The following is a 26,230-nucleotide window of genomic DNA, read 5'->3' on the forward strand; positions in this document are numbered from 1 at the left end:
CCGTGAGAGTGCGAGTGGGTGGAGGTCCCTTCTGAACACTACGTTGCAAGACATCCCAGATATGCTCAATAATGTTCGTGTCTTGAGAGTTTGATGTCCAGCGGAAGTGTTTAAACTCAGAAGAGTGTTCCTCGAGTCACTCTATAGCAATTCTGGACGTATGTGGTGTCGCATTGTCCTGCTGGAATTGCCCAAGACCGTCGCAATGCACAATGGATATGAATGAAAGTAGTTGATCAGACGTGATGCTTATGGACGTGTCACCTGTCACACTCGTATCTAGACGTCCGATATCATTCCAACTGCACATGCCCCACACCATTACAGAGCCTCTGCCAGCTTCAACAGTCACCTGCTGACATGCCGTTTACATGGATTCATGAGGCTGTCTCCATACCCGTACACGTCCATCCGCTCAACATAATTTGAAAGGAAACTCGTCCGACCAGGCAACATGTTTCCAGTCATCTACAGTCAAATGTTGGTGTTAATGGGCCCAGGCTAGGCATAAAGCTCTGTGTCGTGCAGTTATCAAGGTTACACGAGTGGGCCTTCGTCTCTGAAAGCCTGTATCAATGACGTTTCGTTGAATAGTTCGCACGCCGACACTTACGAATGGCCCAGCACTGAAATCAGCAGCAATTTGCGGAATAGTTGCACTTCTGTCACGCTGAACGTTTCTTTTCAACCGTCATTGGTCCCGTTCTTGCAGGATCTTTTTCCGTCCGCAGCGCTGTCGGACATTTGACGTTTTACCGGATTCCTGACATTCACGGTACAGTCATGAAGTGGTCGTACGGAAAAACTCCCACTTCATCACTGGTCCCCCCGAATGTGGGACTATTTCGAATCTTTTGCCAGTGGAGAGATCATCTTGACACTTTTTCAGTTACAGGCCACATGTCCTGTGAATACACTTTGTGTGTCTTTAATGCAGTGGTTTCCATTGCCTTCTGCATCCTCATGCCTTTGATCATTGCTGATTCTTCCGCCTTTAGGGGCAGTGTCCCACCCCAAAGGCCGTTGGCAGAATAAGGGTACCTTCTTATGCCGGAAGTCTTCGATCGCTAATGCTGATTGTTAATCAAAATTTAAGCGGAGTCGGTTCTGAACCCGGGACTGAGTATATTCTGATTACTAATCAAAGACACTGCTCCTAGACCACAGGTGCTACCTCTGCTTGTGTTTCAAGCACAATAAGGCGATCCTGCCTGTTGGTGTTCAGCCATGGTGCACCGCAATCTTGATGACGAGTATGCCCCTCACGTTTTCACACAGTCCAGCATCCATCCATTGCCACATCCAAATGTCTCTCAGATCTGGATGTAGCGCGATTCGACGAACCGGCCAGGCTGTGGTTGTATATAGGATCGAAACAGGAATCTAAGTGTTTATTTTGCCAGTTATACTCTTACCAGAAGGGGCGGCGTAGTGGTTAAAGACAGTAAACTCGTAAGCGAGAGGAGCAAGCTTCTAATCATCTTACAGCCATCCCAGTGGTTTCCCTAAATCCACTTGAGCCAACTGCCAAGATGGTTTCTTTGGACTTCCTTCGGCGTCTTTGTGGAGCCCAATTCTGTGCTTCATCCCTATTGCCCTCAACGCTGATGAAACGTTAACCCACCCCTTTTTATTTATTTTCTTCTTTTCTTTCTCTAATATGTTGCGTGTTTCGCCCTTCTTGGCCGAAACGATTATGCAAGTCAGTCGTTCAGTACTAATCGGTTGAATACATCCGGAAAAAAATTAACTGCAGTCTTCTTAAAGTGCAGAGAATGTCCATTATTCCTGAATGCCACATTATTGATTACGCTCCACATACGTTTTCTTCCAGTTGCTACATTTACGAGCCGTAAGAACCACATAGTTACGAACTGCGGAGCTGTGTCACAACCGCATACACAGCAAAGAACGCACGAGCATATATGACTCCACAGTGTATCTAAACAGGAATAGTTCATTCTGTGGCATTAACCATGTTTTCCGGTTCGAAATGAAAATTTATTCCTGCATGCGCAGGGAGAAAGCGTGACAATATTTGTCACCGAAGGCGGATATCATTTATCAAAATAAATCACCGTTTCAGACTACAGTTCGCACTCATCCGGAAAACAAATATGATTATACATTGATGTCTTATTTCATATATTAATGAAGTTACACACTTGGTTTATGCACGTAACTCCATAAATAATTCAATATTGTTCGTCAGTCGTTTTCTTCGTCCGGGCCATATATCGTACGTCACCAAACTCAATACCGCACTGTAGGCAAATATAGTCCTCTGCATCTCTTCGTAAAAGGTTAAGTCTTTCCAAGTAAGAAAATGGAGTCTCTGAACAGAGAGCCAAGGCAATCGGCAGCGGAAGCAGAAATTTTAAGTATTTGCAAGCTGTGCTTCATGATGATATTGGGAATGAAGTAGACGAACTAGGAAATAAAGCCTAGAATAGTACTGGAAAAATGGCTACACGAAACCTTGCCAGAAGTAGGGACACATTACTGGGCTTTTTACGACATTGGGAATAGTTAGCTTAGCCCTGGGAGGAGGAGCGACGGAGAGAAACTGTACAAACTCGCAAAGCTAATAATATGTACCATACACTATCGACGGAACTGAGCTAGTTAAAAGTTGAGAAGAAAAGTTAGCTTAACCCTTTCAGACCCGAAATTTTTCTGGAGGAAGAAAAATTGTTCTTTATGTGGTAGTGGTCTTGGTGATTTTTTAATGATTATAGGAGCAATATTTATAAAAAACTATGCACCCGTTTCCAAAACGTACTTTGTTCACTTGGCTTCACTTTAAGGACTAAAATAACTAATTATGAAATATTCTCTATTGTAATAAATAGTATAATGATCATTCAATAATTTCTATGTAAAATAACAACAACAGCTTTCAATTATACACAGGAATATAGCGAACCATGTATTCTGGTGGTCACGAGTTGCTGCGCACTGCTACATTGACTTGCTGATATTTTTATAGTGATGCCCAACGGTTGGCAGCACTTGCGCGCGATGAAAAGGTTGAATATTTACGAGTATGTAGCTAGGGAATAAATACTTTTGTTGCAGCTAACAGACTGTAAAAGTTAATGTACACAATTGCAGCCAGAAGGTCTGAAAGGGTTAAGATGGGAATGAGATGAAGTACGGCATCATGCCAGTCAACAGAACGGTGTCAACTTGGACAAGGTTTCGTTTGCACATATGTATGAATCCTCCTACATGATTAGTTACAGTGTACCAGTTGCGATACCTGTGTCTGGACAAAGAGAACAGAAGATAAAGGTTATCTTAAAATACAGTACGCAAAATTATACTAGCAACATGTTCCTCCTTTTTAGAGGGCTGGCTGAAAGCCATCGACCCTCTTTGTCTGACGCATTTTGTTGCGTATTTCATTAATCGACCTCCACTCATTCTTTTAAGCTGTATCAATGAGTCACAGTTGGAATAAGCCAACTCATACAAATACCTGGGTGTTACAATACGTAGGAATATGAAATGGAACTATCACGTAGTCATAGGTAAAGTGGATGGCAGACTGCAATTAATTGGTAGAATACTAGGGAAAAGCAATCAGTCTACAAAGGAGACTGCATACAAAACAATCGTGCGACCCATCCTGGAATATTGTTCCAGAATGTGGGACCCGTACCAAATTGGGACTCTCAGGCGATGTTGAACGGATACACAGAAGGGTATCATGAACGGACACAGATTTGTTTGACTCATGGGAGAGTGTCACGGAGATGCTGAATGAACTGAACTGACAGAAACAAGCTTGAAGACAGACGCATACTATCCGGTGAACACGTACTTAGAAAGTTTCTAGAATAAACTTGAAGCGATGAATTTAGGAATATATAACAATCCCATACGTATCGCTCCCACAGAGGCAACGAAAACAGAATTAGACTAATTACACTATGCTCAGAGGCATTTAAAAAATCATTCTTCCATCGCCGCATACGTAAATGGAACGGGAAAAGGCCTTGCCATGCACTTCTCAGTGTCTTGCAGAGTGTGGATGTAGAACGATCCTCCTCAGTGTTCGCCGGTCCCTATCATTCAATATACGAGGTCTGTCTTGTCTCTGTTTAGCTGTGGTTCTTCGTTCACGTTTCCACTTCACAATCTCATCACCAACAATCGACTCGAGCAGCTTTAGGAGGCCAGAAAAGTCTCTGATAGATTTGTCTCCAGGTGACGTTCGAAATCACTGAAGTCTCTTGACTGATCAATTCTGCTGTTACTGCTTCCCTACTGACAAAACAATATTCTCCGTCTCCGTGTATACTGGCAGGTCCGCCTCAATTGCCAGTAGGAGTGCCCGGATTCTTTCGATCAGACAACCTATATTAGGAAAAACATCGAAAGCAGAACAAAGATAACTGCCACACCGTCAACAAAATAATAAATGATTTGCTCTGTAGGATATACTGTCAATGGTGAGGTTTTTGTGGAAGCACAATAATAAAAGGTAGAAAACAAGGAGAAAATTACGATTTTGTCGTAGCCTGTAAGAAGGAAGGAGCCCGTAAATATTTACAGATTGATGTGACTTCTTTGTAAGAACCATACGATACAGCCGTTGAGACGGTAAGCTATAAGATGAGCTACTGCGTAGATGTAGCGTTTGATAACTGCATATTTGCTTCAGAACAACTGCGGACCCACTTATTTTTTCATTGTATGGCAATACATATATAATGATTACAAAAGTACTACATGTCAACATTTAAGCACAGCTCTCCAGCATAAAATTACACAAATGACAACAACTACATATGGATATCAAGGTATTTCATGTATTTATCACATCACCCGTCGCTGTCAGGAAAACTTCGAACGGACCCTTGTAGGCATGTGAAAGACAGGTTGATACAACATGAGCAACTATCTGTCGCCCCGCACCACAGTCACACTTTGGTGATGAACATTTTCCCTACTTGAAGAGAATGTCTGCACATTTTACAGAGCCCGTTCGGATGCGGTTCAAGGTAGTCCAAATTGTCCGTCGCTGATCGAATCCAGTGGATTTCTTCTGGATTCAAGGCAGTTTCAGGAATCCAGGTATCCAAGGAAATAAAAGAGATGATCGTCAGGCCAAAAGAGAGAGAGAGAATGTTTCCGAATACAAATCGGTTGTCTCTATGTAGAACTATGTCATGCTGAAGAGAGGCTGACCTATGGTGTCGGGGCAAAGCCCTTCTTGCCGCATATCAGAATGCAAGTGGTAAATGCAACACGCAAACACAGACAAGGATTGTGACTGAAAATGGACGAAGGACTGGCAGGCTTGTAATCCGATGCCCGAAACTGTGTTACTCACGAGGTTGAAAAGAGGAAAGCTAAGTTAGAGACTGAGAACGTGGGCGCTGAGTCAGCCGTAAGCAGCAATACAGCCGCCGTCTCTTTCCAAGTCAACAGCTGTTCGTGGCGGGCCGTAATCCCGTTCTACATCTACCTCGACATCGACATACGAAGTGGGAACACTCGGTCTGATTCATGCCATATTGGCACACTTCTCGTGCTTATTTCTTTCACGGAAGAACTGTTGAACAACGAAGACACTATTTTGTTTGGTTCTTAATATTAAAGTGACGATTCAACAATAATAGCAGAAATATTTTAGAACCCTATGCGCATACCGACTGCCGTAACTTCATCACCCATATTTCGCTTGGAAGACGAGAGACCTTTTTTTTTTTGTAATACTCCTAATTTAAATTCTCCACATCCTTTCGCTAAAATGGCGTGTGTCCAGTATTTCTACCGCCATTAAAAATCTTTTCAGTATTGACTGGGAAGCACAAATCTCAGGAAGTAAAACATTACAGACCGCGGTGGCTTCACAGGGAAAATTGATCTTTTGCGTTAATATCTCTGGTATTTTTCATATGCTACTCACATTGCACACTATTTACATAAAGAATAGGAGAGACTTTGGCGTTTCCAAAAATTTATAAAACATTTATATTTGACACTAAATCTCAGCCACCAGCGATGCCCCTTCTTCTTCAAGTGTCAGGCATTAGGCTATTATGTCTTCTTGTTAGGTGTCTTGTTGTGTATAGTTACCTGATACTTTATACTTGATATTTCTCTCTCTCTCTCTCTCTCTCTCTCTCTCTCTCTCTCTCTCTCTCTCTCTCTCTCTGTGTGTGTGTGTGTGTGTGTGTGTGTGTGTGTGTGTGTTCCCGTTGATCATTTCCCTACTGGTCGATAATTTAATATTTTAGGCCTTCTGTTTTCAAGCAGTGTTGTGAGACTATTTCTATATGCGTTGATCTGTTCAGTTATGTTTTTATGTCCTAGTTATTGTCTGATTGTTGCACTTCTGACCAGATCAGATAGTCTACAACCAGCTGCTCTTCTTAAAAAGAGTCATTTCCGCAACTCCAGCTGGTTCTGTCCAAGTCTCACTACTATAAAGTATAGATAAGATTGCTATTGTTTCGTAGAACCTTATTAGCGTTTCCTTCCTCACATTTCTATACTGTGTTCTGTATGTGGTTCCATTTACACAATTTAATATTCCAACTTTTTCTCGGTATGTCCTTTTCATTTGTGAAGATAATGAATTCATTCACTCTGTTCCTGGTCGTTTATTACAGTTCTGCTTGGAACCAGGTTTTGAACCTTAGAAGTCATGACAGTGTTTTTCTGTCCAGATTGTTAAGTTACAGCTCTTGACAGTCATACTTAATTTACAGATTGTTTTCGAAGGGTGTCCTCGATGTCAGCTATGAGAAGTTGGTGATTAGTAAAGTGTGTTGTCGTTAGTTAATTTCGTTAGTTCTCTCGTTTTTAGCCTAAGCCTCAAAATATCATCGTAAGCCTAAATTTGTGGGTACTTTAACATTCGCTTTTTCCGTGACGGCAGTTCGGGAGTCTTGGTACATTTGTTAGATTACTCTCAGTAAGTGACGTGGTATGCGTCTCTTGCCGACTGTTTTCCACAGCACACTCCTATCTACGTTGCCATAGGCATTTGTTTCCCTGTTAAATTCTGCATGCTTTTCAATTATTTGCCTGAGGACAAACGTGTTGTCTGGACAGAAAATACACTTCCTGAACGCAGTTGGCTCCTCCAAGATTTTTTTTTCTGAAATTCAAATCTTTGTTGTCATCTCTGACAATATTGTGTATCCAGCGTTGCGTAAAGAAATAAATCACACAGTGTTCGCTAGTGCCTTTCTTAAATCTAAGCATTACTGTGGCTGATTTATAGCTCTTCAGAATTTCCTTAGTTGTTCAGCATTTGTTGATGAAGAGACGGAACTTAGATCTCATAAGAAGAGACGCTTAGGTGAGCAATTCAGTGTTTCCGTTGTCGCTTCCTAGCGACTTCCTATTTTTCATTTTTCGTACCACATGCCCTAATTCTGTTATTTCTGTTTTCTTTACGTTTAGTCATTCCTTCTCTTCAGGTGTTTCGACTTGCTGTTCTAAGTTCCCATTTTCTTCATACTCTTTTGTCCAAAGCTTCTTACAGTAATAGTATAACTTACTCGTCACTTTCGATGATCATATTATCTTTCGTATCCTTATTCAAGTACTTCATTATTTTATACGAAAATTCTTGTCTTCCATGAATGCTGTTTTGCACTTAGGAAATGTAACTGTCCAAGCTGTCCTGTTGAATTGACCTACACAGCTGCTTCACTTCAGTCATTAGTTTCTTACACCCATCTTTATTTTCTGTTGCCTTGTTTTGTAGCAATTCAAAATGTGCAACCTTTAATCAGTCTCTACATCATTATTACAGTATTTTGCTTGCCTCATAAATTATTCATGCACATGCTACTGACGTTCTCGCCACAACGTGTTGTCTATTATCTAAGTCTCTACTCTGATGTAGGCATGTGTGATACGTAAGCGCTGTTCTCAATGTGTCCACAGAACAAGACATCCACCTTGTCAAAAGCGGCAGAGCATTTACGGAAAGTATTTGACAGTGACATCCAACCAAGAGAATAAATCGAAGATGGACCAAGGAAGTTCTTTGTTGGATTCTAACAGATGATTTCGACCGAGACGACGATTTCATGGTAAGCTGGCACGTTACATCAGAAACATACAAGGCAGTGTCTTGGGACCCTTGTTATTCGCGTTGTACATTATCGTCTTAGCAGACGTAATTAAGCGCCCTCAGCCTTTTTCTCTACGAGTGGTGCATAGATCGGAAAATTGTTTTAAATGTTTAGGCAGATGCAACTGCGCGCTTCGCAAAACGTGTGAAAGTAACATGCTACTACTACAGCATCAATGAGTCAGAAATGGAATTCGTCAATTCATAAAAATACCTGATATAACAATTTGTAGCGATATGAAATAGAATGATCACGTAGACTCAATGGTAGGTAAGGAAGGTTGCAGACTTCCCCTCATTAGCAAGATAATGGGAAAACGTAGCCTACAAAGGAGACTGCTTAAGAATCGTACATCTTTGAATACTTCATTTATGTGTGTGAGAGCTATACTGTATAGGACTAACTGGGTAAACTGGACGTGTACAGGGAAGGGAAACACGATAGTCGCAGGTCAGTTTGACACCTGGGAGAGTGTCACGGAGACACTGAAAAAACTGAAACTGGCAGACACTTGAAGATAGACGCAAGTATCCCGATAGAGCCTACTTACAGATTTCATGAATGGTTTTAGATATGTAACAACCTCTCCACGTATGGCTCCAGCAGGAACAGTGGAGACAAGATTACATCAATCACAGGGCGCAAAAGCAATTAAGCATTCCTCCAGGGCGATTGGAATGGGAAATGCCGACCGCGGTGGTCTAGCGGTTCTAGGCGCTCTGTCCGGAACCGCGCGATTCCTGCGGTCGCAGGTTCGAATCCTGCCTCGGGCATGGATGTGTGTGACGTCCTTAGGTTACTTAGGTTTAAGTAGTACTAAGTTCTAGGGGACTAATGACCACAGATGTTAAGTCCCATAGTGCTCAGAGACATTTGAAACATTTTTTGGGAAGAAATGCAAACATGTAGTGCAATGCTAAGTTTTCAGAGTATTTATGTAGATGTAGAACACGGCTGTATATAACAGAAAAACTTACTGTTTGAATAAGTCTGTAGGAGGCCTTTATCAGCAACGGAAATCATGACATCATGATGGTGACATAACCGCACGAATTATGACCTATTTGTGGAATTAGTCAGTAGTACCCTCAAAGGTTAAACTGCACTACAGTAATCAGTTGCACTTCATATCAAAAGTTCCCAATTAACGATCCTGCTAATGCAACATTATTTTCAGGTATCTACCCTTTCAGATGGGCAACGGCCTTGCCGCAGTGGACACACCGGTTCCCGTGAGATCACCGAAGTTAAGCGCTGTTGGGCGTGGCCGGCACTTCGATGGGTGACTATCCAGCCGCCATGCGCTGGTGACATTTTTCGGGTGCACTCAGCCTCGTGATGCCAATTGAGGAGCTGCTCAACCGACTAGTAGCGGCTTCGGTCAAGAATACCATCATAACGACCGGGAGAGCGGCGTGCTGACCCCACGCCCCTCCTGTCCGCATCCTCCTCTGAGGATGACACGGCGGTCGGATGGTCCCGGTAGGCCACTCGAGGCCTGCAGACGGAGTACTTTTTTTAAAAACCCTTTCAGATGAACGCGATTTTACCAGAACTTTTCATTTGTGGCACGGGCCACATTTCAGTTGATTTCATTTCTTGCTCTTGTTACACATAATGAAGTTCTTAGCGTCTAAAACGGAGTTTAATAATGCTACAATTCTACTGTGCTACATTTAGAAGTAATACTATGTATACACATTATACCTGCTCACGAATACCTGCGTATTTGGCCACTTAGACAGGCAGAGGGCAGGTTTTCGACTCTGGCACGAGGATGCGTGCATCTGCTACATTAGCTACTGCCACAATTTAGTAACATTTCAGCTAATACAATAACTATTCGCCACGTTACCACAATTTCAGCCAGGCGGACTTGGCACAGTAATGGAATTCACTGCAGCAGCTGCATCTGACGCGGGTCTGGAGCATTTTACGCGCCGTGGTTGAGCTTGTGGACCACTTCTTCTCTTTTTCCAGTCGGTCAACCGAAACGAAACATCCCGTCCCGTTTGAAGATTTGGCAGGCGGCCACAAGAGCCAGTCTTCGGTGGTCAGACGGTTACAGGCTACAAATCTATGCTCGATCCCCACACGCGCCCAGCAAACTATAACCACTCACGCGCCGACAGCAGGAGGTATTTCCCTGTGAAGACCTATTCGTGAACGGAAGCTACAGAGGTTTAAGAGCCACATCAGCGCATTCTGCCGTTCGCTCACAGAAACTAATCCTAGACTTGTCATTGTTGCTAAACTTGACATTTCTATAGCAAAGTCACAACTAGCTGACATCCGTGGTCTTTACCCGTCGACAGAACATACAATCTTAGAAAATCTTCTCTTTAGGTCCATTTAGCGCTCGTTATTGTATCTTTTATTCAAAAGAAACAAATATCGTGGCTGTATCCATAAAATTCTACATACTGCAGCGTTGTATACTTTTATTGGCTAGTAGGATCTTTCTTAAACGAAGCGGGAGGTTCTCAGATTAATGTGTACACCACGACATTCTTTCTCAGGGAAGGCTTCGTTATTATTCTCAGTTTTACGATACACTGACCGTTCCAGGAATTATCTCCACAGAAACAACGTATCACCATGCGATCACACACACACACACACACACACACACACACACACACACACACACACACACACACACACAGAGAGAGAGAGAGAGAGAGAGAGAGAGAGAGAGAGAGAGAGAGAGAGAGAGATCCTTTGAGTAAGTTACAAATGAATCGTAACAGAGGCAACACTATCCTCAGCCCTAAGTTAGTTTTGAACACAGCAGTGCTTTACTAAGCATAGCCCTATTTGATGTAATATTTGAATGGAATTGTTCAGCCAGTTGTAGGGGTCTCTACACTCTAACCTGAACTCCGAACCACGGTGTAACAGTGTTTTTCACTTTATGAAATCACTGCCACACATAAAAGAAGTGATAAGTGGCAGAAAAAAAGCCTAGGATCGAACGAGAATTTGTAGTCTGGCTTATCTTCCAAGTCACGTTACCACATTTTAAAAATGGAGTATATCTTCTCAATAAACATACAGGTAGTTCCGTGCAAACGCATTACTACGCCTTTCAGTTTCAGACTGGCGACGGAAATGATGTCATCAATGCCTCGTGATCTTAGAGATGTCGCAATGTTAACATCAATGATTATAACCATAATTCCCGTCTAAAAGTGTGTATGCTGGGGGACCGGGGGGGGGGGGGGGATGGAGGGGGTGGGAAAGGGACGCATTTTGCAAAGTGGGCATTTTTTTGTTTTATCCGTAGATGTAACGAAGCAAGTATGATTTTCTTCAAACGAATCTTCGTGGTTTTGAACAGTATTTGAGATCCTTGCTATAGTTTGCGGTGAACTGCCTAGCAACAGCAGGTAGGGAATTTGCCAAAATGTCGCCTAGCGCATTTCTTCTACTGTGTTCCGCAACATCGAGTTACGGTGCAGAAACTTGACTGTTCCGCTAGCTTGGGCTTTCTTTTACCACATTCCCCGCCTACTATGCGAGACGGTTCACAGCCCACCATAACATGCGTCAGAGAGCTTTACTCTTCCTCCAGTTGAAACCTTCATAAATACGCTAAAAATTCACAATTGATTCTGTATCTTGTGAGACATAACCACATAGAAAAATGGTGATACCTCTGGAGACACTCACTCTTTAAAAATCTTGATTAGGTATCATGAGCTGCTTAGCTTTGTCCAAGTATAAGCGTTGTTTTAACTAAAAGTTTGTGTGATTGCAACCTTTTGGTCTACAATACACCTATCCTTACTGGACTGTAAAAGGGTGACACTTTTAAAATGGTTAGCGACTGCTGTCAATTTGGTGGATAGGTCTCCCTGATGATGTGTGGAGAGTGTTGCGTATCTGCTGCCTATAGTCACCCATCACCCCTGCTATCGGTTCCAGCACTGATATCTGTCTCTCATTCACTGTAAGAACATGTGTAAAGTGTTATATGAAAAATGCAGTTCCATACGTGCATTTACTTTATCCAAGAAGCCTGCGACTCTAAACCGTGATTTATTTTTTATCACCCTAAAATTTGGTGCTGCCAGTCACCGTTTCCATTTGTTTAATTTATCTTGTGCACCAGGAGTTTTGAAAAATAACTCTCAATGGCAATTTTGTGTTCTTTATTTAAAAAAAACACACATTTGTCGACTTACATGTGTTGCTTGCTGTCCGTAAGCTGCTAAAGTTTCCGGTAACTTCAGGGACCATCACATCCTCAGTGAACTTGTACTGACAAATCCAAAACACAGAAAAGTCAAAATGCGCACATTACCGTGAGAATTATTTCCTGATCACAAATGAAACATCATTGCTAGTAGTAGCAAATATTTTGAGAGTAAAGGCGATACCAGCTAAAACAGCTGGCCGAAATGAATGTATTTCCTAAGTGCTGATAGTGAAACAAGATACAGGTGTGTGAAAAAAAAAGAGTATAAATAATTTTCTGAAATAGTGTATTTACTGGTAGAAGGCAGCTATTACGGAAACAGTACTTTTTTACTTTGAAGATGATGGTGTCGCATAGGACACGTCTAAATTGCACTGAAATACGTGAGAAGTGCTGTCCAATAGATTGTAGACTGTTACGTACTAACCGTCGAAGAAAATTAAACAACGTAGCTTGTAAAAAAAAAAAAAAAAAAAAAAAAAAAAAATCAAGAACTTCCCTTGACGACAATGAGTGCTAGACACGCGTTGTACATAATCATATAATAAATAAATAAAAATAAATCTCAGGATGGAGGGAGGGCAGGGCGGGAGAGAGAGAGCAGGGGGGGGGGGGGGGGGGGGAGAGTGAGTAGGGGCTGCACGTGTCCTTCCTGTCCGCTAGTCTCTTCTGACCGCGGGGGTACGAGGAAGACGAAAATAAGACGGTTACTGTGAACGGAGATTCGCTGAAGCGAGGCGCGATGGAGCGGGATTAAGTCTCGCCACAGAAATACATTCCTCGCACGCGGTGGGCAAAATATAATATGTGGGCCACATACAACGACAAAGTCTCGGGCTCGCGCCTCCACAAGGGGTTCAGCGACACGTGTACGATGCAAACTGCCCGTCGTTCGGCGACTGCACTCAAGCGTATTTATGCCTACGGACAAACACAACTTCGAGCTAAAATAGTAACAAATTACACTACGGCTGCTTCTTAGCTCTGTGGCCTCCTTTTCAGTGTTTACGAAAAAGTTCTCATACACGCTGTACGTAACTAGATCACCATTATGAAACTTACGATTATGAAAAAAAAGAAAGAAAAAATATTATCTAACAACATAGTTCAATTTCAAGCACGCATATTACATAACTGAATTACAGCATCGTCTCAATAAAACCATTCAACAGGAATTCCGAACAGGAAGATAGTGTTTTCATTTTGTCATCCGACTGTGAGGGTTAGCGAGGATGTATTACGAATACTACACCGGTCTGTCGAAAACCTGCTTGCACCTTAGTTTGCAAGTACAAGGGACACACACTAGCGTCGAGAAGCGCAAAAGACACGTATAGCAAAGACTACAGTTGGGGTTTTTCATTTTGTCGTCTGCGAGTGTTAGCGAGGATATATTCCGAATACTACACCGATCTGTCGAAGACCTGCTGGCACCTAATTCTGCAAGCAGAAGGGGCATGTACCAGCGTCGAGAAGCACAAAAGACGTGTATAGCGAAGACTACAGAATATAGGTTGTCCCGGACTTCTACGGTCAAAATTACACAAATTTTAGTCTGTTCAGTATTTCGAGATACGGAGGTCTTATAGATAAGGAACTAATGGTCCAAAATAAATATTTCATACCGTGCGAGATCTTGAATGACCAATTGGTTGAGTCAAGAGCTTGTAAACAACTTATATTTCATCAGAAGGCGTGCCGCAAAGAAAACACGGATCTGTGATTTGTCCGAGGAGCAGTTAACCACTGCTCACAATCCTTAACTGGTTGTTGAAGACGGAGCATTACACGTTACAGGAATTTGCAGACGAAAGGAAAATAAACGTCTTAAAATCAGTTTGAAGAGGGGAAAGCGACAATGTTAAATGCACATGGCACCTCTCCGGACAGTTTAACATAAACAAAATTTTTGGGAATGAGTACTGATTCTCAGCTGAAATGGCGCGAACCGACAAATATCCTTACAAAAACAAGCTGTCGGTATGTTATGCCTTTAAACTACCATAGTCAGTGTGTGATAGCCAGTGTCTTTTAGATACATACTATACATATGTACACTCAGTTCATAGCTACGGAGTCCTTTTCTGAGAAACAAATGCACAAAATATGAACACAGTTTCCAAACTTCAGAAAAAGGCCATAAGAATAAAACCAAAAACAGCAGTCGAGCTCTTTGTAATGATCTGTTCAAAACCCTGCGGTTTTTAACTGCATCGTGTGAATACATTTACCTCTCAATTGTATATCACAAAAATAGCATTGATAATTACTGCACAAAAGCTCTGTACATGATCATGGAACAAGAGGGAAACTGAAGGTAAATTTACCACGAGAGAATAAAAATAAAACTCAAAACAGCATTTTCTATCAAGGAATAAAACTGTGCAATAAATTTCTCGCGGAAATTAAGGAGACTACTAACGCAAGCCTGCTTAAAAAGGCAGTTAAAGAGTACTTGTTAAGCAACACATTATGTGCACTAAATGATTACTTAGATAACACGGAGTAGTAGTAGTTGTGGTCTTCAGTCCTGAGACTGGTTTGACGCAGCTGTCCATGCTACTCTATCCTGTGCAAGCTTCTTCACCTCCCAGTACCTACTGCAACCAGCATCCTTCTGAATCTGCTTGGTGTATTCATCTCTTGGTCTCCCTCTACGATTTTTACCCACCACGATGCCCTCCAATACTAAATTGGTGATCCCTAGATGCCTCAGAACATGTCCTACCAACCGATCCCATCTTCTAGTCAAGTTGTGCCACAAACTTCTCTTCTCCCCAATCCTATTCAATACTTCCTCATTAGTTATGTGATTTACCCATCTAATCTTCAACATTCTTCTGTAGCACCACATTTCGAAAGCTTCTATTCTCTTCCTGTCCAAACTATTTATCGTCCATGTTTAACTTCCATACATTGCTACACTCCATACAAATACTTTCAGAAACGACTTCCTGACACTTAAATATATACTCAGTGTTAACAAATTACTCTGCTTCAGAAAGGCTTTCCTTGCCATTGCCAATCTACATTTTATATCCTATCTACTTCGACCATCATCGGTTATTTTTCTCCCCAAATAGCAGAACTCCTTTACTAGGAGTAGGGGAGTCGTAAAATGCAACACATACAAATAATAGAAACTATAACATGTTGTAAGCAGAAGGGCCTTGTATTCGGGAGGGTGGAAGCTCTCTCCGTGGTTTCCCTAAATTACTTCAGGCAAATACCGGGATGGTTTCTACTATATGACCATGGTCGATTACATGTCACAGCCTTGTGAAACTAGACATTTAAATATGTAAATGCCTGTATATATGAATTATGTTATTTTTGTTGTTGACAGGTCCAATATACTAACAAAAGTGGTCTACAGATGAATAAAACTACTACTACTACTGCACAAAATCTCTCTCCATGATCATGGAACAAGAGGGGCGGTGTGGTATAGCAGCATGTAGTATCCAGGGTCACTTGAATTTGAGGAGAATCGTGAGGAGCATATTACTTACAATAAGCATCCGTCAACTTGGCAGTCGTCGGCTTCAGCAGTTGCTATGAGCGCAAATTACCGCTATAAGGTGTAAGTTATGTCACTAAGCAAGTCGTCAATACAGTCAAAGTCCACAACAAGCTCTTCTGTCTCTTCAGTAGCAGGGTGGAGCGCTCTTATATTCCACGCCACATTACGGGTTTCTCATCTAACTACACTCCGGCTAACCAGAGTTACGATGAATTACTGATTTCACCGTCACTAGAAGCGAGAAAGTGGAATACAGTTTTGGAAATTTGTGATGAGTTCGTGGGGGACCAAACTACTGAGGTCATCGGTTACTAGACTTACACCCTACTTAATATGACTTAAACTTACGCTAAGGACAATACACACACACACACATGCCCGAGAGAGGACTCGAACCTCTGACGGGGAGGGGGGGGGGGGGGGGGGGGGGGAGCTGCGCACACCGTGGCGCGGCGCGGCGTAGCACATTTCCAGACATGAGTTGCCACTCAGAATAGTAGTCATGTGGAGGGCACTGCAAGCTAGCAAAATGTGTAACGGGAACTTTAGTATGTTACGTAATTCTTTGACACATTTTCTTTACATAATTCATAAAACCAACTCAATAGAAAATATTAAATCCAGCAAAAAAAGTCATTTAGTGTCAGTCCACTCACGGAATATGAGCTGTACAGTGGTAAATGAAGCGCTTAGACTTTACGTACGATCGAAAAGACGCACTGAGACAGCTGACAACTTCGTCGGTTTACAAGCACAGCAGACGTCCACATCACAAAGAAATATGTGCAGCTGCTAAAAAAAAGCTGATGGAACGTACTACTGACCTGCTCCAACAAGGGTAGGTCTGACAACTGACCGCGAAAAATTTACATGATTTAGCGCATCACGAAACATGTGATCCGAACATTATTTTTGCAACCTAAAAACGTAGGACGGTACCGAAAACCGAATGTAAATTGCTGCTTTGAATTACGTTTTCATAAATCTGTTTTAAACAGTACATCCGGTTAGGCACATTTATTTAAGACCATTGACGTTGCTTCGAAAATGAACGAATCTGGAAGTGCAACGCAAATATTTATACGTCACAGAGTATAAAGTCATATTATCTGAAAAGACTAACACACGCTGCATGAATCATACAAGAAGAAATTCTTAGTCATCTTACACACATTTTTGCAACGTGTTAATACCTCGCCCTGTACGCCTACATTTTGGGAGAAACCAACTTCCAAACGCCTTGCTCACCACGAAGAAGGAAGTAGCTAATGAAATGACAATTGTCGAGAAGATCAGTACTCTTGCTAATCGGTGAGCTACAATGAACATAAATGTAAACATGCATAGACATATTCGATAATCTCTCGGGCGTTCATGTGTGATAATATGTAAGTTCATACGGTTACTACCACTAAATGCTCGTGAGATGAGTTAAAAATACTTTTATCCAAGAATTTGATTTTTTTATATGTGCCGCGTTACCATTTGATAAAGATAAACAACGCATGTGCGTCATCAATATATATGAATTCCGGAAAAGAATCTTCGTTTTAAAGTATATAACTGCAAATTCTGCAATAGAAATGGAATTGTGGACATACGAACTAGAACTGTGCTGTTATTTCTTGCATGGGCGAAGCTGCGTACTTTATGCTACGTCCCGTTTACCCAGTTTCCTTAAGGGATATTACAGCGAGCTAAACAATGGGCAATTCAAACAACTGAAGATAATGTCCGGTAAAGCTACAACGCCCAGAACGCTGCCCCATCTATGAACCAGAATTTAACAACGACGGAACTTACACAAATGTTTTAGAACGTGCTGCGTTAAAAAAGAAAAACATGTGTTTTAGAACATGCTGCATTAAAAAAGAAAAAAAAAAGAAAATGGCCCGAGCTAGCGGAATCTAGGTCGATTCTGTGTACAGGTCTCCGCATGTATGCAAATAATTTCCTCCTGATGGATGCTTTGATAATCAAACTACAAAATGGGGACTAAAACAAACGTCCAGATCTAATTCAACAGCTGGCGCACATCATCCACAAAACAGTTGATTTTTCTGGCACAAACAGTCTCAGCGAGGTCATTGCTGGCTTTTAGTTACTATCTCGTCGTAGCTGGAAAATATAGACGGTAGATTTTAGCACAGGCGAAGTCATGGACACATTTTGATCTCTTTATTTCTAAACTTTTGTACAAATAATATACTGGTTCGTTTCATTTATATGAACGAAGAGATGCCCTAGATCCGACTTATGTGTCTGTGTGCAAATACTGTGCCTGACCCTATCGCATATCGCATGAAATATGGTGCTGACGCAGTGATGGTAAACCAATGCGGGATTCCACGAAACGGACGTGGAAAACGGCGGAAAAGCTACATCAACCATGTCTGTACACGATACCGACTGTTGAAGGCTTGCGACTCGGCAGAACAAAATGAATACTACCAATAATCCCAGCTGAACATTACACACATCAGTAAATAGTAATACTGCATTTCATGGGCAATATAGTGTGCCAAGCGGAAGCCTGCAGTAATGACACATTATCTGTAGAGAGTGGCAAAATTTTCCGCTCTCGTCTGTGAGCTCGTACGGTTGCCAACGCTAAATACTCGTGGGGTGAGATGAAAATACCTTCCTCCAGGAAACTGACTTTTATGTGTATGCACGTTACTATTTAACAAAAAAAAATGAATTTAGTAGTTAATTGAATACAGTAATAATTCAGAAACCGAAATGAAGACTTGGCCAGCTTCGTAACATCATCGCGTTTTCTCCCGAGACGCATGGAGGGGAGGGCGGTAGTACACTCCAGTACCGTTGAAGTGGAGCACTGTCATACGCTATCTGCCTACACGCGGCGTTGAGTGAGGTGCCCATTAGGAACAGGAACAGAACGTACAGTACATCCACCTTTGCTGTTAGCAACGCTACGCTGGCTGCATCCTTAAGACTACCTCCTCCGGTGACGTCGCTACTTAGCTGTGTCTGCCAACTCATCGCCTGCTGTTTCAGTCGCGGATGATAACGGCGACTCTTTGTTTGAATCCATGCCCACTGATATGATTTTTACTTCTAGTTTCCTCGTCCAAGTATCTCTCCTCGAATAGTCACATAATTGTTTTGCTGTGTTATATGTCTTTACTAATTTCTGAAGTCACGTCAGGAAAAACGGCTTGCCCTTGCGACTTGGGTTGCCCCTCAGACCTCATAATCAAGTACTGTACGTTATTTCTTTACTTTAAGAGAACATAGTTTCATTTTTTTCTATGATTCGTTTTACGTAAGTGATTAGAAAGTCATAAAAGTATTGACTGTGTTCAGCGTCCTGCACAGAAGACGAAACTCATCAAGGAGTAGAAAATGCATTGCAAGTGGCCAAGTTTTGGACAAAAGTAGTATAGTCATAACTGCATATATAACATCTATGTTTCTGATAAGAGACTCACTTCAACGCCGGAATGTCACATGCCACCAGCAGTCCTACACCGTCTACAGCGCTCCCTAGCTATCAGAGCGCTCTTTTGAAGCGCCTAATAGTTTGTCCGGTGAGCTCACAAATGGATATCCGAGAAGGGGAACCCATTTCCATTTCACCATCTCGTTTCAGGACAGTGCTTCGTCACGCTCAAACGTGACGCTGTCGGCGGTGGGCGCAGCCAGCGAGAGCGTAGGAGAGGAGCACAGGAGGCGTATGACCGGTGCCGGCAGAGAAGGCCCGTTTAGGAGAGCCACTGCCGGAGGCGCGGGCGGCGCTGATTCACGACACACGGGGCGGCCTGCCAACACCCGTTTTCTTCTGCTCCCCTGGCAATCACGAAACTAAACATCCCGTAAAACTAGCTGGCGGCCCCGCAAGGACGCCCACAAGGTTGCGCGCCAATCTCCTACCTGCGTTCCTAGAGTAAGATTATCTGCCTTCCTGCCGCCCGTGTTCCCAACGTTATGTGGTACAAACGCTCTGTTGCCGAGGTGTAAAAAAAAACCCACTGAATTAACAAAAGAAATACTTGCTGAAACAAACACCTATCGATAAGACGGATGGCGCTACCGAAGGAAACAAAGTCTTTTCTTAACGTCTGCAACGCCTTTGTAAAGCGTTTCCTTCTCTTTCTGGTGAATGCAAATACTGAGTTGTATCATCCTAAGATCATTCGCTCAAGTTTTATGGCAATGACGTTGAACAAGTCAGTTTAAGAACGAGCTATGTACATTTGGTTCATGGTTACATGTTGGTTTATTTAGTGATTATTAAATATTGCAGAGGATTAAATTTTACTAAAAATAAACGTTGATTTCATTCACAAGACTGGTGAACACACAAATTTAAGAGTAAACGCAATGTGTCGAACGAAAGAGTTGCAAAGATAAAATGATTTCAGTGTAGATTTAAAATCTGCTCTGCTATCTGCCAAACTTTTACGTCATTGAGCAAATAGTGAGCTACAAAAAGCTACTGTGATAAGTAGTGAACGTCATGTTTTCTTCGTTACTAAAAATACAACGTGCTTACAACTCAAGAACGAACTTCTTGGTTAGAAATGGGTCCGCTACAGCGAAACCGTATCAATGCCATACAAGTCTTACTGTCCAAATCGCTGTTTAAGTGCTTTACCGACCGTAAAAAAATTAAACCCACTGAGCGATTTCAAGCACACATCATTTGCAACTAAGGTAGGATACCGAGAGGAGTATTGCATTGGTTAAGACTTTAGGTTTAAATCGGGAGGAACATAATTCAAATCCCCACCCGGTCTACCAGATTTATTTTTTCCGTGGTTTCCATAAATTGATTAAGGAGAATGCAACTATCGTTCCTTCGAAAAAGACAACGCCAATCCCTTTCCTCATCCTTGCCCCCTCCACTCTCCTTATTTTCTTTACCCTCATGAAGCGAAGTTAAGTGCCTGGATGAGCATTTCGCAATACCAAATAGGGTTGATAACAGAGATAGGGGAGACCCAACGGAGAGCAGCGCGCTTCGTTACAGGATCATTTAGTAATCGCGAAAGTGTTACGGAGATGATAGTTAAACTCCGATGGAAGACTCTGCAGGAGAGACGCTCAGTAGCTCGGTACGGGCTTTTGTTGAAGTTTCGAGAACATACCTTCACCGAGGAGTCAAGCAGTATATTGCTCCTTCCTACGTATATCTCGCGAAGAGACCATAAAATCAGAGAGATTAGAGCCCACACAGAGGCATACCGACAATCTTTCTTCCCACGAGCAATACGAGACTGGAATAGAAGGGAGAACCGCTGGAGGTACTCAAGGTACCCTCCGCCACACACCGTCAGGTGGCTTGCGGAGTATGGATGTAGATGTAGGTGCTCCAAGAGCCTCTCATCCTTCAGGTTTTGTCCTACGTTAGTCAGGTGCCGAGAGCAGATTTCGTTGTTCTCGAAACTATGAACGGTAAAAATTGCACGGCTACCTCAGAATTTTTTCCGGTGTCGCTAAGTAATAAAACACTCAACAGAAATTCAAATGCAACACAAAGACTATTTCAAACCGTGAAAAAATTGCAGTGAGGAAAATTCCGTGAGAAAATAGCGTTCGCTAGAAAGCTTCTTAACAGCCATTTATCTACGAGCAACGAGAGAGCTTTGAGATGTTTTGCGCCGTGATTTAACCCTTTGACCACACTCTTTTTTTCAGATTAACAGACGGTAATGTACAGTTCTTTTAATTAGTCTCATAATAAAAAGTAACAATATGAAAAAGATCGCTGCTGGTGAATCTTCCCCTGTCGTGGTCTACGAAATCTTTCCGTTTCTAATGTCTCGTACACAGTCGGCAAGACTCAGTGGAAAAAACAGCATCTCTAAAGATGTGCAGCACAGCTCTGGATGAAACATTAGGAATGAGAAAATTTCCTGAATTACGACCATAGAATCCAGCTGATTCGTCAGCAGCTAGGGCTTTCAGTCGTGGAAACCTTCATTGTATGATGAAAAAAGCATTTCCCGCCATTTCATTTTCCAACGCGGACTTACAGAGTTACTCGTAGGTACGTACAGGCGTTTCAGACGGCGTCTGCTCAAAAACTAAGTGGATAGAGCCTCTCTCCAAATTTGAAACCTATATTACAGGTGCACAATGTGGACTTTATTTGTAACGAGGTAAACGTCAATAAGTGCGTTCAATTCATTGACACGGTACGTCCGGCAAAGATCGACGGCAGCCCGCTTTGCAAGCCTGTTCTTTGGGTTGCTTATCTGCAGATGTGAGCTAAAGCGATGCTACAATATAGAGCACAGGGTTGACAGTGAAGTTTGAAGACAGCACAATCTTCAGGTGTAAACTGTAATTATAAGAAATCTGCAAACTAGCAGCAGGCTTCCCCTTACCAGTGAAACGTCGACACGTAACAATAACGAGAACAAATTTCCACTGTTCTCTGATAATCTATCGTGAGACATATATGTCCAGATGGTAGTCAAAGGATTAAGTAAACTGTGCGCCGGATCCCACCCTTTAAGCTAGGTCCTCTGCCCCTGTTGATTAAATTATCCGCCTGCAAGGGAAAGCAGGGCCAAAGATATGAATAATTAGGTCTTCGCCATTGCTGAAGTACGAATTTAGCGTTAAAAATTTTTATTCTATGCTGTTCATCTAACATTCCCCAAAACGAAGATGTCGGTACTACTCTGTGCCTCGAGTAAGCTACGTATCCGGTCCGAAATGAAGTCTCCCAGGCAAACATCTCCAGCCTTCGTCGGACATCGGCAACCCGGTTTTTCCCGGTAACTTACGGCCGTCGCCCCCTTTCCCGCCACAAAACCAGGCCGCCAGACTGATGCTTCGCCTGCGCAGCAAGTTACGAGCGACGGCTCCTTCTAACGAGACGGCGGCCGTTGAGTGGTGAATGGAAGACGACCGCCGCTCTCGCTGTCCCGGGTCCTGGCCACTATTTCGGGACGCGGCGGGAATAGCGCTGCCCACGGGACACGCACTCCCACGCACGCGAAGTGGGAGTTGGCGGAGGAGTCCATCTTAGTGAAAGACCCGTGGGATGCGAGTGATGCAATTTCCGAGTTCTTTGGAAGCCGCCGGTAAGAATTCAGCATTAATAAACTGATATTTCAGGGTCTATAAATGTTTGAGAAAATTCCACAGTCGACAATTTCGACTATACAGTGTTTTTTATAGACCTCAGTCTGGGAAATTGATACAGTGGACCAGCAACAGTATTTAAATATTCTTCTTCGTTTCCGGATCTCAGTCCCATAACATGTAGCTGTTGTTGTTGTTGTTGTGGTCTTCAGTCCTGAGACTGGCTTGATGCAGCTCTCCATGCTACTCTATCCTGTGCAAGCCCCTTCATCTCCCAGTACCTACTGCAGCCTACATCCTTCTGAATCTGCTTAGTGTATTCATCTCTTGGTCTCCCTCTACATTTTTACCTTCCACGCTACCCTCCAACACTAAATTGGTGATCCCTTGATGCCTCAGAACATTTCCTACCAAACGGTCCCTTCTTCTTGTCACGTTGTGCCACAAACTCCTCTTCTCCCCAACCCTATTCAATACCTCCTCATTAGTTACTTGATCTACCCTATCTAATCTTCAGCATTCTTCTGTAGCACAACAATTCGAAAGCTTCTATTCTCTTCTTGTCTAAACTATTTATCGTTCATGTTTCACTTCCATACATGGCTACACTCCATACAAATACTTTCAGAAACGACTTTCTGACAAATCTATACTCGATGTTAACGAATTTCTCTTCTTCAGAAATGCTTTCCTTGCCATTGCCAGTCTACCTTTTCTATCCTACCTATTTCGACCATCATCAGTTATTTTCTTCCTCAAATAGCAAAACTCCTTTACTACTTTAAGTGTCTCTTTTCCTAATCTAATTCCCTCAGCATCACCCGACTTAATTCGACTACATTCCATTATCATCGTTTTGCTTTTGTTGATGTTCATCATATACTCTCCTTTCAAGACACTGTCCATTCCGTTCAACTGCTCTTCCAAGTCCTTTGCTGTCTCGGAATTACAATGTCATCGGCGAACCTCAGCGTTGCGCTAATAATGATCAAATCTCTATCTGTGATCAGGCAATAAGTTTACTAGCACTTCTGTAGCAGGATGCTCTCTCTGTCGACACAGTTACCAGTTACCTTAAAGGAGAAGGAAGTGCAAACTTTGTTCAGTCGAAAGGACATATGGGGCGTTCAAAGCACGTGGAAATAAAGCCTGTTTTGGGACAGTTTGGGCTTTTTCCACTTTTAAGTGCCATTCATAAAGCTGCTTTCAGAGTATAGAAGTCTCCTGTCCAGATGTTGTAAATATCTGCTCTAGGATTGGCAACACCGTTGTGGTCCCTTGTCACAGTTTGCGTGGTTTGCTTTATCGTTGTGAGAGCTCTAATTAAAGGGGATTGATGATTATGGGTGACTCGTCTGAAGTTATGGAAGATAATGCATCGGAATATCAGCGTTATAGCTCAGTGAAGCTAATAATTACTTTGTGCATTTGGTAAGTGAGAATTAACTAACTATACAATAACCAGATTTGGTTGCGAGTTTAAACATCTGATTATATTTTATGGTACTTTCAGTCATTGTATGTTATTTTAGCACGGGAGGGCACACAGATACTGAGAAAGAACAGCGAGCAGAAGGACAAGACGTTCTCCACATCCAGAGAAATGGAAGAGGTGTACTGGTCAATGGCAGCGGAACTGTGAGCAGCAGTATACTACAATGAAGGTCGTAAGAAATCCAGGTAAAAGTCTTTCTGTTAATGCACCCTGTAACATGTCGCAATGCCAAAACTAACTTAAAGAAGAAGAAAGAGAAAGCGTATTTCATTCCTTCTGGAAACTTAGTAATTATAGCCAGCAACTTGTGTATCTTCGCGACCTGTTCAATCAAGTAAGATTATAGGGTCTAGTAAAAGAGTTGGTTCTGAAAATAGTAAAGGCATTAGCTTCAAACGTTTCTTAAGGATTGGATCGAGATCTGTAAGGATATGTAAACTCTACACATAATAAAATAATCCTATATTCAGACTTTTGTACTGGCCAAAACATGAACATTAAATTGTAATGGTCTCTCATTAAGTCTTAGCCAATGATCACAAATTCTTGGTATCAGCAGATTCTTACTTACCTAATGATAGTGATTTTGTTTCAGTGGAGAAAGCCAGTAAGAAAATTTCGCACATTTACACAACAAATGATTGGATGGATATCGTTAGACAAGCAAAGAAAACGTCCCCCGATTTCAGGCCATTGCAATGAAATTCTCAGACTTTTTATCCTCCAGGAACTTGAAGAATCCAGTATTAACTACAAAAAATGATTGATGGTTATGGCATCAACTGCTGACCAGAAGATGGTTACATTATAAAGTAGAATCTTCTTTTACCCTGCTCGTTAGGCCGACTCTGAACCCTGATGTGCAATTTGACGAAGCTGACTTGAGAAGAAGCATGGCCATACCATAACAAACTTTTGTAACACCCAGCAGAGGTCTCTTTATACCAAACGACGACCAGTAACAAAAGTGAAGAAAAAGGGTACGGAGGATTTACCACCTGTGCATCACCATTTTTTCAAGAACCTACTACGTGACACTGCCACAAGAGCTTCCTCAACTTTACAAGAGCAAACAGACGAAAGCGAATACGTTTTTCTTTGAATCTGGATTATTTAACTTCCTACTTTTAAATATTTGTTATACGCAGACACAAGGTCTAAAATTTGAATTACATAAACCAGAAATACATTTTCTTTGCGTTTCCTCAATGGAACGTGAAGACCAGAATAAAGAGGAAGATACAACTACAATACATTCAGTGCACGAAAGAATCAAGCTCAAAAATTTACTTTTATATTCAAGGTAACATGTAATGGCACTTAAATTTACCCTTCTTCATTTTGAGAATAAATGATACCTTCTATCATTCAAACACTCTAAAATGATGTAAACCTATTCCTGTAATTAATTATTTAACAAAAACTTTGTCTATTTTTCTTGAATCTTTTTTTTTTTTTTTTGCACTGAACACCCCCATATGTATAATCCGGCACCTAGTCATAGTGTTTAAGGATTATTAATCTTACGACATTAAGATATCAGCGACGCGTTTCGAGTCGCTAGTGCTCACCATCAAACATCGCGACACGCAAACCACTTGCATATTATTCATGGTACAAATACTATCAGCCAGGTTACAGCTAATTTGTTGCGTTGTCAGGGTCTTGAAAAGCACTGCGAAAGTGAGAGAAGATGCTCGACCAAAGCAGCAACCAACAGACGTACGTGTCACCAACATACTGGAATCAATCACAGCACTGCCTTTGGCAATAAATGTTCCGTACACATTTTCCCTTTGTATGTACGGAGACATATGTTCTGTACCTACTGAAAACATTGGCGG

The 26,230-nt window shown here is 42.1% G+C and overlaps 1 protein-coding gene and 1 long non-coding RNA gene across 3 annotated transcripts in view; one reads left to right on the forward strand and one right to left on the reverse strand.

The window, feature by feature from the left end:
* LOC126285424 (uncharacterized) overlaps window positions 1-26,230 on the reverse strand; it is a 1,121,207-nt gene that overhangs the window by 305,782 nt on the left and 789,195 nt on the right. The gene's annotated exons all lie outside the window — the stretch shown is intronic.
* LOC126285425 (uncharacterized) lies at window positions 22,539-25,829 on the forward strand. 2 transcript variants are annotated; one of them, XR_007551650.1, is made up of 3 exons: window positions 22,539-22,890; window positions 24,424-24,571; window positions 24,982-25,829. It is a non-coding gene; the product is annotated as an uncharacterized LOC126285425 (long non-coding RNA). The 2 variants fall into 2 exon arrangements; XR_007551649.1 differs by lacking the exon at window positions 22,539-22,890 and having other exon boundaries at window positions 22,914-24,571.

The sequence above is a fragment of the Schistocerca gregaria genome, chromosome 8 (genome assembly GCF_023897955.1).
Source record: "Schistocerca gregaria isolate iqSchGreg1 chromosome 8, iqSchGreg1.2, whole genome shotgun sequence".
Taxonomy (NCBI): Eukaryota; Metazoa; Arthropoda; class Insecta; order Orthoptera; family Acrididae; genus Schistocerca; species Schistocerca gregaria.